At 39.3% G+C, this 8,968-nt stretch overlaps 1 protein-coding gene across 3 annotated transcripts in view; it reads right to left on the bottom strand.

Annotated features, from left to right (window-relative positions):
• Positions 1 to 8,968, bottom strand: part of LOC144009466 (uncharacterized) — a 164,168-nt gene that overhangs the window by 144,277 nt on the left and 10,923 nt on the right. The gene's annotated exons all lie outside the window — the stretch shown is intronic.

The raw sequence follows: 8,968 nt of genomic DNA, 5'->3' as shown, positions 1-8,968 counted from the left end.
GCTTCACCTTGCGGAGAAAATAATCTATATATGCATGCCTTCATATTCATGTTGCACACATGAGGAATGTTAAGCTTGGTGGAAAAGTACTGGAAGCGAAGGATGAGGCAACATCTATACCGTTGAGGTGTATTTATGTTTGTTGACGACTGTGATGAATGAGCTGACTAAATGTGATATGTTTGGATAGACAATCTAATTTCCTGAACATTGTACATATAATAAGCCACCCAAAAAATAACTAAACATAATCTGACTTCCCCATCACTTCTGGTTACATTTTACAAATCAGGTTACATTGACTCGCCTCCCACAATGAGGCCCATATGAGGAACCCGCAGCCCCAAAACACAAGCTTCCTATCCACCTTGGTTGAAGGCAAAACGTATGAGTAGCTGGTGTTTTTAATAGGGTGGGTGAGGTGGGAGGATCGGGTCAGCTCTCGTCCTCAAAGGAGCCCTTTGTGGTCATCGCTTCCCTCGGACTACCTTCCATCCAGCCCCTCTGAAAGGTGACATTGATTGCAGAAAAACCTGCATACCTCCCCAAACTAGCAGATTCTCACTGAATTCTTTTTCTCAAATGGCAGATGATGAAAGAAGAAGAATAAAAGCTTTTCTTGTCAGTTTTATTCCTTAAGTTATAGCAGGCGGTGTTTGTAATGAGATGATTGCATGCTGAGACCATTTTCTTCAGTCAATTCTGGGAAAATCCAGCTGGGGACAATGTTTTCACAATCGAGGTTTAGAGGGCTGCAAGCTCAACTGGTAGCTCTGCATAGGGTGTCAGGATCTAGGGATGGCGAAATGTGATTTACAGTAAGGCCACCACTAACTATGAGGTCTAAACACCCAGTATCTTTTAAATGAAATGTATGCAATGATGTGAGATTGGCCAAAGTGCATGTCTGTCCATAGAAAATAATCCACCAATGCAGTACTGCATGCAAAAATATCAAAACTATAAATAATAGTCACAGCTCCTCGTGGCCTACAAAATAACTGTTGAGTAGCAGTAATTTGTGGCTTCTTTGGCTAAGAGACAAAAAAAAATGTCTGTCATTATCTTATCTTAATCAGGCTCCGACTTCACAGGGGAAGGACATCAATAACATCAAGGATTTGTTGGCTTTGGAATTTTCATAATATAAAGCTTTCGTAGACTATCACGCTTGTCTTTGAAGTGTTTTATTTGATGATTTTGCTACAGAACAGCTAATAAACCAACACTGTAAACTGCACAACAAATGATGAACACTTTGCAATACTGACGCACTGATACCGATATCGGTGCTTATATTGTATGTCTGAGTCAGGCACTCCGGTCATGAACCCAGTGCACTACAGCACATCAAATCCAGAGATACAAATAGTAGTGTAGTATTCTCAAGAAGAAGTCTTGGTGCATATCTTATATACTTAACATTCTTCTTCATTTCTGAACTACTCTATGTACTTCTTGTACATAATTCCACCTAATATTCGGATGCAGATAGCAACACCACATCCGAAATGCCAGTGCAGTGCTATTTATAAAAAGTGTTATATTTGAGTGACGTGTCGGACGTGGTATTGGCGAATGTTCAAATATAAGAACCATACTTGGACTCACATGATCGGAAAAAAAAAAGTGGTATTGTTTGAGGTTGATTCCAAACAAAGTGAAGTGAATGTAGGCCACAGTCCCACGACTGTCAATTTTGCCCGTTTGGAAAAGCGGGTTTCGACCGAGTAATAGCAAGACAGATGTCTGTGGAAATACTTTAAGTATGACATGTACTTGGCACTAGACATCTTGAAACATCGACAGTACATTAGCCTTGTTTTCATCACTTTAGTCAAATCGAATTTTGAACGACCATCTGTTGCTTCATATATTCAGCGACGAAGGCACTGTAAATGTAAATCCCTAAACAATGTTGAAACAGTGGCTGTAAGTGAAGTTCCAGAAGGTGCCTTTAAACTTTGAAAGATTTACTAGGCTTATGAAAATGATATTGATTTTAGTGATAGAAATAAAATATACACTATTTGATGGTGTGATACGGTCATGCTGATTATAACTATACCATCAACCTTCAGAGCCCTGTGATAAAACACAATCATAGTCCACAATATCAATTATAGCTGGGATCATGTGCGCACACCCTTTTTTTTTTTTTTTTTTCCCAAGCCAAACTGCTTACCATCAGTAAACTAGGTGAAAGTACTACTTAGCCAAATTACACAGCGGCTTTGTAAAACGCAATCAGCTATCCACCCAGTTAGACAGATAGTGATTTATGAAGTCGACAAGATGAAGGAAGGATGGATGGGAGATGGGGAGTTGTCCCAAACCACAGAACCTCTGTTTAGAGCTGGCAAAGAAAAGTACACGTTACACTGCATGCTTTTTAAATGCTATTTTGAGGAACTTTCAATGATCCTTCAGTCTGTTTTGTCTGGTTCTTGTGCCTGCTGATGAAAGAATGGGTGTGTTTGGCGTTCTGGTCTCAGGTCTTTGCTTGGGGAATAGAAATAGGAATAGAGAACTAGGTTATTTAATTTTAAAAGGGATTATAATAAAATTATATATAGTAAACAGAATAATTTAATCACAAATACATTATAGTAGCCAACTTTAGGGCTTGTTGTTTTTTGACAAATATTTTTCCATGATACTTACGACATTGACTGTATCATTGTGTAATATTAACACTTAACTCATTCAAACCCAAAACCGTATGAATATGTTTTTTAGTATTTTGTCCTCCACTCACAAAAATGTATTTATACGGTTTTTTTGGGGTTTTTTTTTTTTTTATGCTAGAGCATACAGAAGACTTTGATGCAGCTTCTGACTTGAAGAGGTCGCTTAAAGCAAAGGTAGTTATTACAAAAAATGGCCAGAAGGAGGCAGCAGACTATAAGAGATCAGCCAGGGCCATGTTGCAACAAGCTCTTTTTCCCCCAGTGTTTTCAACAGGTTTGCGAATAATGATGAACTTAGCTATATTGTTAATGTTAATTGCTGCAAAACAAAAACAGATACAAATAGACTGTTTTTCCTGATGAAAAGAAGAGACTCTAATCTTTCTTTTGGTAGGTTCCATGTTTTTACAGCAATAGAACACAACATTCTGTGGGCCTTTCAAAATCAGTCACAATCCAGTAAAACCGCAAAGAGGGCTGCTTGAGTGAAAATGGCTGTAATGAAATTAAGGATGAGAAATATCTACATAGCTCGTGTTAGGCCACTTTATGGGAAGCTAGTGGAGATCTCTCAAATATGAAACTTGGCCAGGAGGAATGCTGTTTTCCGGTTAGCCGCTTCTTGACAACAAACAAATTAGATATGCCAAACAAGTTCCAGTCCATGTAGAGAACAGATGTCAATATATATGCCACGTTACTCAATTGCATATGAGCAGTTTGCAGCAACACAGCCCGAGATCCAGTCCTCCTGGATTGGGTTCTGTCTGAGTAGCTGTTTATTCATTGCTACATTATAATTTTAGGTTGTGCTTCTTTGGCTCCTGATAGCACTTCTTCCACAAGTCAGTCCAATTCTGAAGAAGAGTTGCCCAGAAGAAGTGGATTTTTTTATTTTTTTATTTTTTGGCGAATCTTTTGCCCTCAGAGGAGTTCACAGAAACATAAGGGCAGTGGCAGACTAGCAATCTGGTAACCACAAGCCCTGATTCTCTTCAAATGGCACTCTGGCTCCAACTTAAAGGACAGACCGCAAGTGTGGCATTTCCCAACTGGATGCTCCTACTGAAGAAAGTCATCAAAACTGGTCATTGTGGTCCATAGCACGATGTTGAGCCAGTCTCACTACGCACGCATCCCACCATGGACCTGCTCTATTTTAACTTGGACAGGTTGTCGTGAAAGGATGATTTATGATCATGGTCGATGGCTATATAATGCCCAAGGAACATATTTCCAGAGCCCCAATACCTCTTTTGTAATGGCTGTTGAATGTTTTGTGTAAGACTGCAACTCCATTGGGCCTTTTGTTTGAGATGGCAAGAGACATAATGAAATCATTTATACCAGGTGCTGCCACTGTGTAATAACCAGGTTGCTCCCCTCAGGTCTCTGGACCATATTTAGTTATGGAAGGTGCAGTTGGGAACGCACCAAAGTCAAGTGGTGGTCAATATGGAGCACCGAGGACCACCCCCACACTCGCCCTCACTTCCTCCCTCAACACACACTTAATGACAGAGGTTAGCTAGCAAAGGGAAGCGCGAAGAATCCCAAAGCCTTAACTTAACCTCCCAAGAATGCCAAATTTGCAACTGGCTTGCAACTCAAGCATTCTCCCTTTCTCTGCTTGTTCAAGTCTCTTTTTCCTCAAGATATACCACCCACGATTCTCATCGAGAATGTTAAAAACACAAACTTGTTTGTATGGGGATCCTGTGTATTGTTTGGACTATTGCAAGCAGCCCTTGAACTTATTTACATGGCAAAGTTTCTCAGTAGCTCAGATTTATTGCCAGAAATCTGAGATGCTGTCACACACATGGTTCCACTTTTGGAACGATGGCTTAATTTGTTCAAAACCTCGTTAACTGAAACCCTTTAAACTGCCACCAAAACATCTGTAGATAAATATTCAACATTAATCCACATGAACCCAAGACTGTGATAGAAAAATGTCGATTTTGGATTGAGTCCTATAATTCGGACACTTAAAAATAAAGCTCAAGGACAATTTTAAAATGAAATATTGTTGATCTCAAGACACTTTCATAGTGATGAGCTAAAATATCTCCGGATAAAAATGTTGCGAGTTTTTCGAGCAACTAATTTTATTTATTTATGAGACTGAGTAACTGAGGTCAGTTTGTGGTTAGTGTGTTTGCCTATGTGCACATTCACACACAACTTCCTATAATTTTCACTTTCAACAGCTGAATGCTCCACGTGCACATGTGACCACCAACTATGTAACAATTGTTTACTTAGCACAAACTCTGTAGATCACTATTGAATCCAGCCAAACGCCATTTTGTAAACTATGACCTAAGGCATGTTAATCTTCTTTAAACACGAATGTTGCACCAGAAGTCACAGCTCACTTTTCAGCCAATTTGCTTCAAACGCTCCAGGAATTATTTCATGTCAGATACAAATTAGTGTGTATTAAATTACTTACTTTTTTTTTTTTTTTTAATCAAACAAATAAGGGTTAAAATAGTTATAGATTGGGTAACGCAATTTTGCACACAATATTTAACTATCAAAAGGGTTGTAAATGAATGGAAAATAAGGAGGGATGTCAAAATTAGTGGGTTTATTTTGAGTTAATTTAAAATTCCTTTAACACCACTATTTTTTTTTTCTTTATGTGTGATTAATGAGCGCCCCTTACTTGGAAAGCCTGTATTGGGGGAATTCATGTCGCAATGCAGCAGACAGGTCCATGTCAAAATTTAGCAGCAATAAATTTAATATAATGCATGCATTTGTGGAGACTGGGAATAAGTTGTATTTTACAATTTTAAAAATGTGCAGAATTTCACAAATTACTTCATGTACAAGATTAGTTAGCTCTTAATATGAAGAGAAAAATGCACTGAGCTGTCAACAGCATCTTACAAATGCAATTATGCCATCTAGTGGCATAAAATGACCAACACAAATCAATATCACTTGTTTTACAGGACAGTACATCTGTTTAATTTGAACTCAATTTTATGAATTATGAAATTACTGCATAAATGACAAAAAATACAGCCATATTGCTATTAGTGTAACATTTTACAGTAACAGTTTTCCATTTTTATGTTAAGAGTATAAAACAGGGGAAAAAATTATTGTACATTTAGAACAAATATAAAATTTGTGATTAATCGTGAGTTAACTGAAGACATGCAATTAATTATGATTTAAAAAATGTAATCGCCTGACACCCCTAATAATAAGCAATCGTTCAAAAATGTGCCTACTTTTCGTTATGTTTCACGTTGCACCAACCTAAAATGACTTTTTGTACCAATTGTACCAACCTCAAAATGATTTCTTGACCAGTGATTTGAAATGGTGTGTTGTGGAGACTTGTATCTAGCAAGGGGTAAATCATTCTTAAAAGCATTTTCCCTAATAGAAAAACAGACTGTCCTGGCTACTTTGGCCATGCTTCCAAATGTGGGCCAATACAAAAAGAAGGCATGAACATAATGAGTCACGGTAGTCTGGGCAGGGCTGACATAATTTCCTGTCAGCCACAGCAGGTCTGGAATGTAACCCCTGCTCACACAAAGTCACCAGTCGCAAGCTCAAACGTAAGTCTTGATGGGGTTTTGAAAATAATCTTCACAAAGGTTTTTGAACAGAGGCTTCCAAGTGAATTTTGTTGTGCAGTTAATGTCACTTCAGGCACTTTTAGTAGCACAAAACAACAATAAGCCAAACAAGCTTTGAGGATGATGATTTTCTTGACTGCTTGTTACAAAAATGTGCTGTAATTCAGCCTTGTCAAATTGCAGGCGAATGCCCTCCCCCTTCTGCTCCCACAAAAACAGCCATTGAGTGTTTTTCTTCCATTATGTCCCAGTGCGGATGGAACATTAAGTTGAATGCCAAGATGGTGATGTTAGAACTGTGAACTGATGAAGTGCTCTTGCCATCCCACAGAGATGGAACGGAGAACACAATACTACACTGAAATGATTTAACGTGATCCGCAGCATGCACTACGTAGCGTGACTCACTCGTTCACAACCAATCAAGACTGAGCTCTCTCCAGGTGGCTGGAAACTACGCGTGAACCTATAATGTAGTCATCGCGGCGATATTTCTACAGGCTGTCTGCAGCGTGGGATAGACATCTGGTCAGTGAAAAACAGCAATGGATGGCAGCCAATTGTGCTAGACCGGGACAATCCCTTCACTCTCCACGGATTGGAGATTATGACAATCCAGGAAAATTATTTAGATGCTATAGTGTCAGTCAAAATAATTGTTTTTTTTCCTAAATACGAAGCCATACATCCGCCATCCATTTTCTGTCAGCAACCCACTGGGCCATCAATCCATGCATGTTATACAAATCAATTTAGTACATTTAACGAGACTAGAAAATGTATAAAATAATTGATATCAAACGATCAAGTTATATAGGGAAAATAAATAAACTAAAACAATTCCACTAGTCTTTCAATTTCAAGCAGATTATCATCCAGAGCTCTACCCCAATCCAACATGGCAGACAAACAAATGCCGAACACGTGATAAAAATCAGTACGTCATAACCGAGGGCCCCATCATAGAGCCATAATTGTGTCCTTGGTGCCATCTCACCAACCTCCAAAAGTCAACACAGCTGTTCAAACTAAATGAAGAAAAGAAACAAGACAGCACTAATGACACATTAGATTCGCAATATACACCAAGTGCCAGCATTACTGTGAATCTTTGGAGTAAACTGCAGAGATAATTGGGGTCAATTCTAGGCCAACAAATTTCCAAACAAACTCAACAGCCATCAAATTTCGCGTGTGCATCAAAATCCGCGTATAAAAAGGCCTTGAAAAAGTCTGTTTGAGTCCAGTGTCTAATTAACCGTTTGCTCAGTTGAGTTTGCCTTCAAAAGTTGCTGTGAAGTTGTAGACAACATAATTAAAGCAGACTGCAAATAAAAGTGAAATACTTGATCACTGAGATGTGAGGGGCTGCACATCTTGCAGCAGGTATGCCACCTTGTGTCCAATTGAGGTCCTGCCTCAAGTTTTTTTTTTGTTTTTTGTTTTTTTTTAGATCCGAGGTTCACAAACTGGGGTCCCTGAAAAGGAGTCTGTAAGCTGCAAATACGGTGTCTGACAAATAATTTGCATTCACAGGTGCTGTATTATTAAAAACAACATTTAAAAGCAAGTTATCTTGCTTCATCTGATTCCAATTCAGCTGAATTTGATTAAATCCCTTTACATTATATAGGTCAGTTCTCCCATGTAATTGGTCCCTGCTTTCCATATTTCAATTTATGCACGCTGCACAAAACATTTTAAAAGCAAACACTCAGGTGCAGTTGTGATTGTTTCAAACAAACACAATTCAAAAGGTTTAATCACATATGTATAAAGCAGGGGCACTGGTTCCTCTGTAGTACACAAGGAGGCGCCAATGAGCTGCAAATGGTTCTTCCAAACTCCCAAGCTGTTGTGAATGCCACAAATAACCCAGCTCCTAATTGATGATGTGGGCTTTAAGTTTCTGCTCTATTCATCGGGGGCAAACTGGGTCATGATGTATAAACATCATTTAATAATAATAATGCCGGTTCATTAGTGCAATACCCAAGCAATCTCTTTCATCAGCTGTGTATGCCAGTGGGGACTTGAAAGCAACATTGGGCTGGGGGGTCGTGGGGAAATGAGGCGGAGTTGGGGTGGGGGGCAGAGAGGGGCAAACAGCAAACAGTTAATGTGGCTGCTTGGTGGATTTCTGCGCCTTTAGTGAATCTGTGATCACAAATGAGCTTCTACTGTAAATAAATGTTTTCATGAGGAACCATTTGGGACTTATTGATGTCACAGACAAAGGGATAGACGGAAGCTTTTGCTTTGAGTTTCCTTAAACACAAGCTATCTGAAGAGCCCATATTTGATGATCATTTTCATATCCGCAACTCGCTTTCCTATAAGAAGATAATACGGGCTTGAGGCAGACAAGTGGTACCGCTATTACTCAGAAATGATAGATTACACGAGTAAAACCGTCGCTCTCCAACATTTGCATCCAGGGAGATGTGATGGATGCCCGCAGAAGACATGACGTGACGCCAAGTGTTGTCTGCGGCGTAATAGGATGTGAGGGATTCTTCTCAAGGTGGCTTCCAAATCACTCGGAGATGAGGCCACTTATCGAGCAACATTGTGGCCCTGCGGAGGCAGCTTCTGGTGGCAAAGGGGTGGAATTGGCTCTTCGGGTCTGATTTATGGTGGCGCCACAGGCACTTTGCTGCCATGTTATTT

This window comes from Festucalex cinctus, chromosome 20, assembly GCF_051991245.1.
Source record: "Festucalex cinctus isolate MCC-2025b chromosome 20, RoL_Fcin_1.0, whole genome shotgun sequence".
In the NCBI taxonomy this organism is placed as follows: Eukaryota; Metazoa; Chordata; class Actinopteri; order Syngnathiformes; family Syngnathidae; genus Festucalex; species Festucalex cinctus.
The sequence above is the reverse complement of the archived record's forward strand: the minus strand, read 5'-3'. Positions and strand labels throughout refer to the sequence as shown.